Source organism: Triticum dicoccoides, chromosome 7B (genome assembly GCF_002162155.2).
Source record: "Triticum dicoccoides isolate Atlit2015 ecotype Zavitan chromosome 7B, WEW_v2.0, whole genome shotgun sequence".
Taxonomy (NCBI): Eukaryota; Viridiplantae; Streptophyta; class Magnoliopsida; order Poales; family Poaceae; genus Triticum; species Triticum dicoccoides.
The window spans coordinates 200,752,685-200,763,171 of NC_041393.1; positions in this window are offsets into that span (position 1 = coordinate 200,752,685).

Here is a 10,487-nt window from a genome sequence, read left to right on the forward strand (position 1 = left end):
TGACACGAGCGATCGAGTATGCTGTCCAGACTGGACGGGCCTGAATTGTTCCTTTTGAATGGCTTTTTCCGCTGACCGAACTTAGAGCCACTGAATCCGGCACTGACTACCGTGTCTTCGGCGTTGTCGCCATTGTTGCGACGCTTGTGTCTGTTGCGTCATGGCTTGCCGTTGCTATCTCTGGCATCTGAAGTGCCAGGATTTCTTGATGTGCTGTTGCTACGAGCCAGCCAGCTGCCCTCACCTGCACAAAAGTGGGTCATAAGTGTCGTGAGGGCTTCCATGGACTTCGGCTTCTCTTGGCCGAGGTGTCGGGCGAGCCACTCATCGCCGATGTTATTCTTAAAGGCTGCTAGGGCTTCGGCATCCGGATAGTCGACAATTTGGTTCTTTTTAGTTAGGAACCGAGTCCAGAATTTCCTGGCTGACTCTCCAGGCTGTTGGGTTATGTGACTTAAGTCGTCAGCATCCGGTGGTCGCATATAAGTGCCCTGGGAGTTGTCAAGGAATGCGTCTTCCAGGTTCTCCCAACTGCCAATAGAGTTTGCTGGCATGTTGTTCAGCCAATGCCGAGCCGGTCCTTTGAGTTTTAGTGGGAGGTACTTGATGGCATGCAGATCATCACCGCGGGCCATGTGAATGTGGAGAAGGAAATCTTCAATCCATACCGCGGGTCTGTTGTACCATCATATGATTCAATGTTCACGGGTTTAAACCCTTTTGGGAATTCATGATCCATTACTTCATCAGTGAAGCATAGGGGGTGCGCGACGTCTCTATGCCGGGCTACATCACAACGCAGTTCAAATGAGTCTGGTCTGTTGTATTATGCCCGGCCGGATTTGCTTTTAGTATATCCGGCGTGACGGTCCTCGTCACGCGTTGGGGCACGCCCCCGTGATCCGTAGATCGATCTTGACTGTCCTGCTTTGTTTTCCAATACATCTCGCAGGTCCTGCGTCTAGCCCCGAGCCTTAGTGTTTTTGTTTGATTGGCGACGGGGTGCGGGCTGGTGTTCGGGCTGATACGCCGCTTTGTCTCGGCCACGAGGGGGCCGGTCAGCCGCATCGTGCGCTGGTAGTGTGGGCTTTAATGCCTCCTCCTCGAGTTGAGGTAGCGACCTGCGCTTTGGGTACCTTTTGGTTGGGCGCTCGAGTCCATATTCCTCGGCTGCCAGGACCTCAGTCCATCTATCAGTTAGCATATCTTGATCAGCTTGAAGCTGCTGCTGCTTCTTCCTCGGGCTTTTTGCAGTGGCTATAAGCCGGCGCTTGAAGCGCTCCTGCTCGACGGGATCCTCAGGCACGATGAATTCTTCATCGCCAAGGCTCACTTCGTCTTCGGAGAGGGGCATATAATTGTAATCCTCTGATTCTCCATCTGTTGCATGTTCCTTAGGGCTAGCTTGCCATCCTCCTGCTTGGTCTACTCGAAGCCTGGATGGGTGGGATTGTTTTCGTCTTCGGCACCATCTGGATTGCTATCGTCTCTTGTGCCGGTATCGCTATTTTTGCTTTGGCGGGGCTAAGAGCGGCGCCGATGACGCCGGTGCTTAGATTGCTTCTCCAAGGGATTATCCCCTATTGCCTCATCGCCATTGCTTTCTTTGGGGGTGTCCACCATATATATATCATATGATGAGGTGGCTGTCCAACGCCCTGTGGGCGGTGGTTCCTATTCTTCTCCTGCATCGTCGTCCGTACCGTCGATATCTTCGGAGTCAAAGTCAAGCATGTCGGTTAAGTCATCGACAGTGGCTATTAAGTGGGTGGTGGGTGGGGAACGGATTTCTTCGTCGTCCGCTTCCCACTCAAGCGGACATAGTTCGGCCAAGAGTCTCCTGATAGGGAGAGGGATTTCAGTGAATTTAGCACGTCGCCCAAGGGTGAGTGCTGAAAGATATCCGCGGAGGTGAACTCCATGATCGGTGCCCAATCAGATTCCATAGGCACGGACACGCGTGGTTCTTAACCTATGGCCGGAGATGAGTCCGAGGGTCCGATGACACAGATCTCTTTGGAGGTGAAGTCTGTGTTCGGCTCCAGCGCCGATGAGTGTGCGGCGTTCATGGCGGGGTCCATCCACCCGTCCTCGGATGGCGCGATCTGCTCCAGATTAAGGGTTGGGGCAGCGGCAGGTGCGATCTCCAAAACACCGTCCGATGGTAGATCTAAGTCATGCTCATCGTGACTGTTTGACGCTCCTGACATGGGCTCGAATCCGTCGAAGATCAAGTCTCCGCGGATGTCGGCAGTGTAGTTCAAGTTTCCAAACCTGAACTGATGGCCTGGGGCATAGCTGTCGATCTGCTCCAGATGGCCAAGCGAGTTGGCCTGCAATACGAAGCCGCCGAATATGAAGATCTGTCCGGGGAGGAAAACCTCACCCTAGACCGCATCGTTGCATATGATTGAAGGAGCCATCAAGCCTTATCATGACGACACAGTGGAGCTCTCAATGAAAGGACCAATATCGGTGTCAAAACCGGCGGATCTCGGGTAGGGGGTCCCGAACTGTGCATCTAAGGCTAATGGTAACAGGAGGCAGGGGACACGATGTTTACCCAGGTTCGGGCCCTCTCGATGGAGGTAATACCCTACTTCCTGCTTAATTGATCTTGATGATATGAGTATTACGAGAGTTGATCTACCACGAGATCGTAGAGGCTAAACCCTAGAAGCTACCCTATGATTATGATTGTTGTTGTCCTACGGACTAAACCCTCTGGTTTATATAGAGACCGGAGGGGGCTAGGGTTACACAGAGTTGGTTACAAAGAAGAGATCTACATATCCGAATTGCCAAGCTTGCCTTCCATGCAAAGGAGAGTCCCACCCAGACACGGGACGAAGTCTTCAATCTTGTATCTTCATAGTCCAACAGTCCGGCCAAAGTATATAATCTGGCTGTCCTAGGACACCTTAATTCAGGACTCCTTCAATGGGCATCCAAGAGGGATATATGTAACATCCCAATTTTCAATTTGGATGTTATACATAGATCATCTTAAGGATGTCATATTTTATTTTGCATTTTGGTTGTGATCCTAGAAATCTTAAGCAACTCAAGGACCCAATGAGAGAGTTGGAGGTTTCACAAAATTCATATTTGAATTTATTTCAAATTTGAAAAGAGGATCAATTTGATTTTATTATTTTTCTCTCCAATTTTTTCCGATAATAAAAAATAAATGAGAGAAGATAATATGACTTCTTCAACAGAAGAGAAATATTGGAGAAAGAATTTTAAAATCAAATTTTATTTTATTTGTATTTTATTTGAATTAGAAAAAACTTGCATTTTTGAAAATTGCATCTTAGTATAGAAAAATGTCCATCTTGTCCTAAATATTAGGTTTGGATGGTGAAAATTGTTCCAGGAATTTTTAGATTTTTTTATATATTTTATTAGGTTTTTTCCATCGCGGTGAAATTATATACATAAAAAAGTTTCCGGGCGGACTAGCCCGAAGCCCAGCCGGCCCAGCAGGCTGCGGCGCCTTCCCCCCTGAGAGCCACCGTCCCCGTGCCGGACTTCTCGTAGTCTGTGCCACCGCCGCCGCCGGGCGACTTGGCTTCCAAGTCGAAGCCCCCCCCCCTCCGAGGCGTTTATATACCCCGCCGCCGCCGTCCTTCTCTCCCCAAGCCTCTCCTCCTCCCGCAGCACCGCCACCGCCGAGCTCCGCCGCCGCCGCCGCTGCAGCCATCGTGCCCCGCCGCCCAACCCGCTCTCGGTGTCAAAACCGGCGGATCTCGGGAAGGGGGTCCCGAACTGTGCATCTAAGACTAATGGTAACAGGAGGCTGGGGACACGATGTTTACCCAGGTTTGGGCCCTCTCGATGGAGGTAATACTCTACTTCTTGCTTGATTGATCTTGATGATATCAGTGTTACAAGAGTTGATCTACCACAAGATCGTAGAGGCTAAACCCTAGAAGCTAGCCTATGATTATGATTGTTGTTGTCCTACGGACTAAACCCTCCGGTTTATATAGACACCGGAGGAGGCTAGGGTTACACAGAGTCGGTTACAGAGAAGAGATCTACATATCCAAATTGCTAAGCTTGCCTTCCACGCAAAGGAGAGTCCCACCCGGACGCGGGACGAAGTCTTTAGTCTTGTATCTTCATAGTCCAACAGTCCGGCCAAAGTACATAGTCCGGTTGTCCGAGGACCCCCTAATCCAGGACTATCTCGGTAGCCCCTGAACCAGGCTTCAATGACAACAAGTCGAGCGTGCAAATTGTCTTCGACATTGCAAGGCGGGTTCTCCTCCGAATCCAGAGTACTTGTTGTAACGAGTAGTGTCCGGCTTCCCATTAATGTTGTACTCCTCGGCTTCTGTGTTTTAATAATGGCTATCTCCACGTGTCGAGCAAATGCGAGAAGTCGGGGCATTTTTACATTTGCCGCCCTAACCATGTAAGTAAATTGTCTGTTTAAAGGGACGGGGATCCTCAGATCCAAATCACGCCATCCTCCCCCAGCGAGTATCCATCAGAGCGCGCCCGGAAGAAACCATCCCATCATGGCCGGCGGTCGCAGCTCCTCCTCTCGCTCCCGTAGTACTAAGCCGGGCGATTGGGAGAAGTGTTATGTCCCCCATAGCCGTTTGGTAGAGTTGCAGACCAAGGGGTTTCTCCCGCCTGCGTACATAGTCCCCGTCCGAGCCGGACTAGCCACTTATAACGGCAGGGAGCAAGCGGAGAGTTCTCCCAACCCATCCAAGGGGGAGCGGGTATACCGTGTACCTTACTTGCTAAGGGGACTCAAATTTCCAATCCATCTATTCCTTCGCGGGCTCCTGGAGTTCTACGTCCTCCAGCTGCATAACTTCACTCCCGCCTCCATACTACACATCGCAGGCTACGTTGCCTTCTGTGAGCTATTTCTGAGCTGCGAAGCTCATTTCGAGCTATGGAAGAGGCTATTTTGCCTCGTACCCCGTACTCAGGAGGGGTAGATATATCAAGTGGGCGGAGCCGAAATATGGTGCATCGCCGGGAGCGGGTATTCCGAAGTCCCATTCGAATAGGGTCCGAAAGTGGGCGGATACCTATCTGGTACTCCAAAGAAGAGATCCGAAGACTGGCCTTCGGAATGGTTTTACATGGAGAGCGTCCCCCTTCCGGACCGTATTTGGATGGGCCTTCCTGAGTTTGTAAATGCCCCATTGAAGAAACGCCACAGATGGCGCCCTCGGAGCCCCCAGGAGGAAGACAATAGAGAGGTCCTTTACCTGAAGGGCAGGATAAAGACGCTGGCTAGATCAGGACTGACTATAATCGAGGTTATGTCAATTTGTATAATGCGGGGGGTGCAGCCACTTCAGTATTAGCGGAAACCCATGTGGCACTTCAATGGAGAAGATGATGCCACCCGCTGAGGTCGTAAAGGTCCGAACTCCGTCGCGGCTCTGGCGAAAATCCTGTCCGATTTGTACAAAGGAGAAGAAGAGGAGTTCATCTGTATTAAGCCACGAGATGGATTCCCCATGTATAACCCTCCAAGCTGGGTGAGCTACTATCCTTTACTCCAGTCATTCCCGCACCTTTCATCATAAATATTTACCTTGCTAATTCATAGCAGGAGATGCGAAAAGCTGTGAAGGAGGTCCACAACCCATCTCCACAGCCAGAGGACCCTGACCGGGCCCTCGACCCCGGACTCGAAGAGGATCTGGACGTATTTGTGGAGCTCGTTGACAGGACGTTCTACCAGCTGAGCTGGGATGGTGCCTTGGTGGCCATTATAGCCGATTACCCAGGCCTATTCCCTGCATCACATGTAAGTAAAACCGGAGTCCCAACTTCCGAGAAGGATCCCTTCTTTGCACCTTACCCACTGCACACATATTGCATCATATAGGGAAGGCCATCGGGGCGCCGTGCCGAACCCGCGGTGACTCGTCAACAAGGGGCACCGAATCCGGGTAGGCTCGAAAGGAAGGCGGTCAGGACTGATACGCCATCGCAAAGGTACGAAAAAAACCTGCTTTGTGATTATCGTCTTTAAAATATAATAATGTCCTTGGTTCTTGGCAAAAAAACGCTCGCCGGATAGTGTCCGGCAAGCCTGCCGGCCACGCCTCCACTAGCCGGACTCCAGAGCCGGACTTAGGGGCAGAGGCTAACGTGGGGACAACGCCGGATGGTCCTCCTACAGAGGATGCGGATAGACTGTCCGCTACGAATTCCGAAGTGGAGAGCGCCATGAATCACACGCGTCACCGGGCCGTACTCCATGCCTAGTTTCTCCGGAGAGGCGTTCAATGCCTTCAACTCAGGAGACGCGTACATCCAAGCCGCTCACGATGGACTTGTCAGAGCCACAGACCAGTATGTAAAGGATATACGGGTAAGAAAATCTATTAATTATGTATATCAGTAGCCCCTGAGACTTGAAATAGTTGGCACAACTGATTTAAGGATCATTGTATGCATAGGTTCTTATGGAGAAAAATATCCAGTTGTCTAAAGAGCTGGAGGAGTGCAAAGCCGAGCTACGGGCCGCAATTCCTGGAATGGAGGAGTCCAAGAAGGCCCCATCTGGTAATACTTGTCTTAATCAAAAAAGAATGTAGTGACATGTACCACCTAGTATTTGGCATGCATGCAAATCTAACAATAGATGCTGCAGACGATCCCGGAGGCAATCCGGAGATCGTATCGGTGGAGGAGCAACATGCTCAACGACAGCGAGAGGCTAGCAAGCGCATGCTTACACGGGTTATTCGAGAGAATAATGATCTCAAGGACGCCAAGACCTGGTTGGACATTGAATTAAAAGATGTTCGGGGCCAGCTTGCAGACTCCATGAAGGAGAATAAGAGGCTTCGACGCGGCATTTTTAGTAAGTGCTCGAACGAACCTTTATACAGTTCAACAAACAAACAGGCTAACAGAGTTATGTCTGTAGGTATGCTGACAGGTCGTCCCGAAGAGGAGATGCCCGGATCTACGGGCGATCTTCTGCAAGAACTCTCACAGCTGCACGAACAAGTTGGGCAGGTGATGCAGGGTATTGCCTAGGCCTTGTGGCCATCCGCCTCCCTGCCAGGAGGCATGGGGGACCTTGTAGAGATGCTCAAGGGACCGCAGTGGTGCTTCCGATTATGGAAGATATCGGCCTGCCGACAAGGTGCAAGGAAAGCCTGGGCCATGGTGAAGACGCGATACACCAAGGCTGACCCGAACCACATGGCCGAGGTCGGGCCCGTAGGGTCAGATGGGAAAGAGATCCCCGTTAGTCTGGTATATGACCAGGTAGCATTAGCCGCAAAGTATTCCCAACAGGATTGTAGGCTAGACAGCCTGTTGGATGGTATAGAAGAAGAATTTAGTTAGTCTAAGTGACTATGTACTTCAGATGACATATTTTGTCCCTAGCCGAATTGTAAATCATTTGTCATGGCGGACCTTTTCGCTTCAGCCTCCGGACCCGATAGTCCGGAGTGTATCTGAATACCCACTCAGTTATGTAAAACTGGGGTACGCGTGGAAACCAGGCGTAGGGGTCATAAATGCTTGAACATACAAGTACCCAACTAGCTATGTTATATTACATGGATAGTAAGAAACATCTTCCAGGGAGAATAGTTCCGTTAAGGGTTCCTTTCCCTAGGTACGCATGCATTAATGTGCATGTCCAACCTGCGCACAGAGACGCAGGATAAAAAACATATGGGGGTTTATATTGCAAGTAGGTAAGAAACATCTTTTGTTCACCGATCGAATATTCCCTTAAGAACGCTAGCTTTCGGCTTCACCCAGTCTGAGGTACACATCCGGCTGACCTGGCAGTAACAATCGCAGAGGTGCTCCCCTTTTGACCTAGCCAAATTAACGGGAACATAGGGCATAAACACAAGAGCCAGGCAACCCAGCTTGGCCAAAACTTAAGTCATATCGATGCATATAATGGCGAAAAAAGGTACATATGGAGAAGTGACGCATATGTGGTGGGCTTAAAGCCCAGAAGGTAATTATATTAAGCTTCTGTATAAGAAGCCCCCAGGTATATTGAGCGCGCATAGCGTGGCAGGAGTGTGCGGTCGAAGCACACTTGAAGCTTTTAAGGCTATATATAAAAAAAGAAAGAGAGAAAGAGGATATAACTTAAAAAAGAAAGGCGGAGGTAAGGAGACAAAAACAGAGTTCAGCACTAGGCATAGAATCTTCGTAGTCTGGCCGCGTTCCATGGGTTTGGCTCGAGTCGATTATCTGATGCATCACGCAGACGGTACGCTCCTCCGGTGAGAACTTTATCAATGATGAAGGGACCCTCCCACTTGGGCTTGAGCTTGTCCTTTTTCTTCTCTTGTAGGCGTAGAACGAGTTCGCCAATGTTATAAGTTTTGGCCCGTATTTCTCTGCTTTGATCCTTCGAGCATGCTGCTGATAGAATGCGGAACGGGCCTTGTCGACGTCACACTCCTCCTCCAGGGCATCTAAACTATCCTGCCGATCCATCTCGGCTTCTCTCTCTTCGTACATGCACACTCGAGGTGAGTCATGAATGATATCGTAGGGTAGCACCACCTCTATGCCATACACCATAAAAAATGGTGTGTATCCGGTAGTCCGATTCGGCGTGGTCTGCAGCCCCATGGTACGGAGTCGAGCTCCTCGACCCAGTGCGTATCTGATTCCTTCAAAGATCTCACTAGTCTGGGTTTGATGCCGCTCATAATAAGACCATTTGCTCGTTCGACTTGACCGTTTGTTTGGGGATGATAGACAGAGGCATAATCGAGCTTAATGCCCATGTTGCCGCACCAAGTTTTCACCTCATCGGCAATGAAGTTGGAGCCATTATCAGTGATGATGCTACGGGGGACACTGTAACGGTGTATGACCCTAGATATGAAGTCTATCACTGGTCCGGATTCAGCCATTTTAACTGGTTTAGTCTCTGTCCATTTGGTGAATTTATCTACCATGACCAACAAGTATTTTTTCCTATGGCTTCCTCCTTTAAGGGGTCCAACCATATCGAGCCCCAGACCGCATAGGGCCAAGTTATGGGGATTGTTTGGAGAGCGGTACATGGCATATGGCTTTGATTTGCAAAAAGCTGGCAACCGACGCAATGTTGGACGAGGTCCTGTGCGTCTGCTCGGGCTGTCGGCCAGTAGAAACATGTGCGGAAGGCCTTGCTTACAAGGGCCCGAGCTGCAGCATGATGGCCGCCGAGTCCAGCATGAATTTCGGCCAGTAGCCGTCGTCCCTCCTCTTCGGAGATGCATCTTTGAAGCACTCCGGTCGCGCTTTTCTTATTAAGCTCTCCCTCGTGAACCTTGTAGGCTTTAGAGCGCCGCACAATGCAACGCGCTTCATTTTGGTCCTCAGGGAGTTCTTGCCTATTTAGGTAGGCTAAGAAGGGTTCTGTCCATGGGGCAATGACAGCCATAATCATGTGGGCCGATGGTGTTATTTCGATGGCGGAGCCTCCGATTACGTCAGATTGTTTGGGATCTGGGGTTGTGTTCGGACCCAGACTGGTATTGCCGGTCTCCCCTTCCCACACCACGGATGGCTTGAATAACCTTTCCAAGAAGATATTAGGTGGGACGGGGTCGCGCTTAGCGCCAATGCGGGCGAGGATATCCGCCGCTTGATTGTTTTCTCGGACCACATGGTGGAATTCGAGCCCCTCGAACCGAGCTGAAATTTTGAGGACGGCATTACGGTAAGCCGCCATTTTTGGGTCCTTGGCGTCAAAGTATCCATTTATTTGAGATATTGCAAGGTTTGAATACCCACGCACTTCCAGGCGTTGAATGCCCATGGAGACTGCCATCCAAAGACCATGCAACAGAGCCTCATATTCGGCTGCGTTGTTGGAGTCTGTGTATAATATTTGGAGTACGTATTGGACTGTATCTCTGGTGGGGGATGTCAGGACAACACCTGCCCCCAGACCGGCCAGCATCTTAGAGCCGTCAAAGTGCATGATCCAATTGGAGTACGCGCCGTACTGTTTAGGGAGTTCGGCTTCTGTCCATTCGGCGATGAAGTCGTCCAGTACTTGTGACTTAATGGCTCGCCGTGGTTTGTATATTATGTCGAACGGGAGGAGCTCGATAGCCCATTTAGCAATCCGGCCCATGTCATCGCGGTTATTTATTATATCATTGAGTTGTACTTCACAGGCCACCATGATTGAACACTCTTGAAAGTAGTGGCGTAGCTTCCGGGATGCCATGAAGACCGTGTATGCTATCTTTTGATAATGTGGGTACCAGCACTTGCATGAAGTGAGGACAGTGGATACGTAGTATACTTTTGAAGCGGGAATTTATGTCCGTCCGTTTCTTGTTCGACGACGAGCACTGCGCTTACAACCTGATGTGTTGCAGCTATATATAATAGCATGGGTTCGCTGATATTTGGTGCGGCCAGGATTGGGTTGCTGGCCAAGAGGGCCTTTATTTCCTCCAATCTGGCCGTGGCCGCATCCATCCACTCGAAGTGTTCAGTGCGTC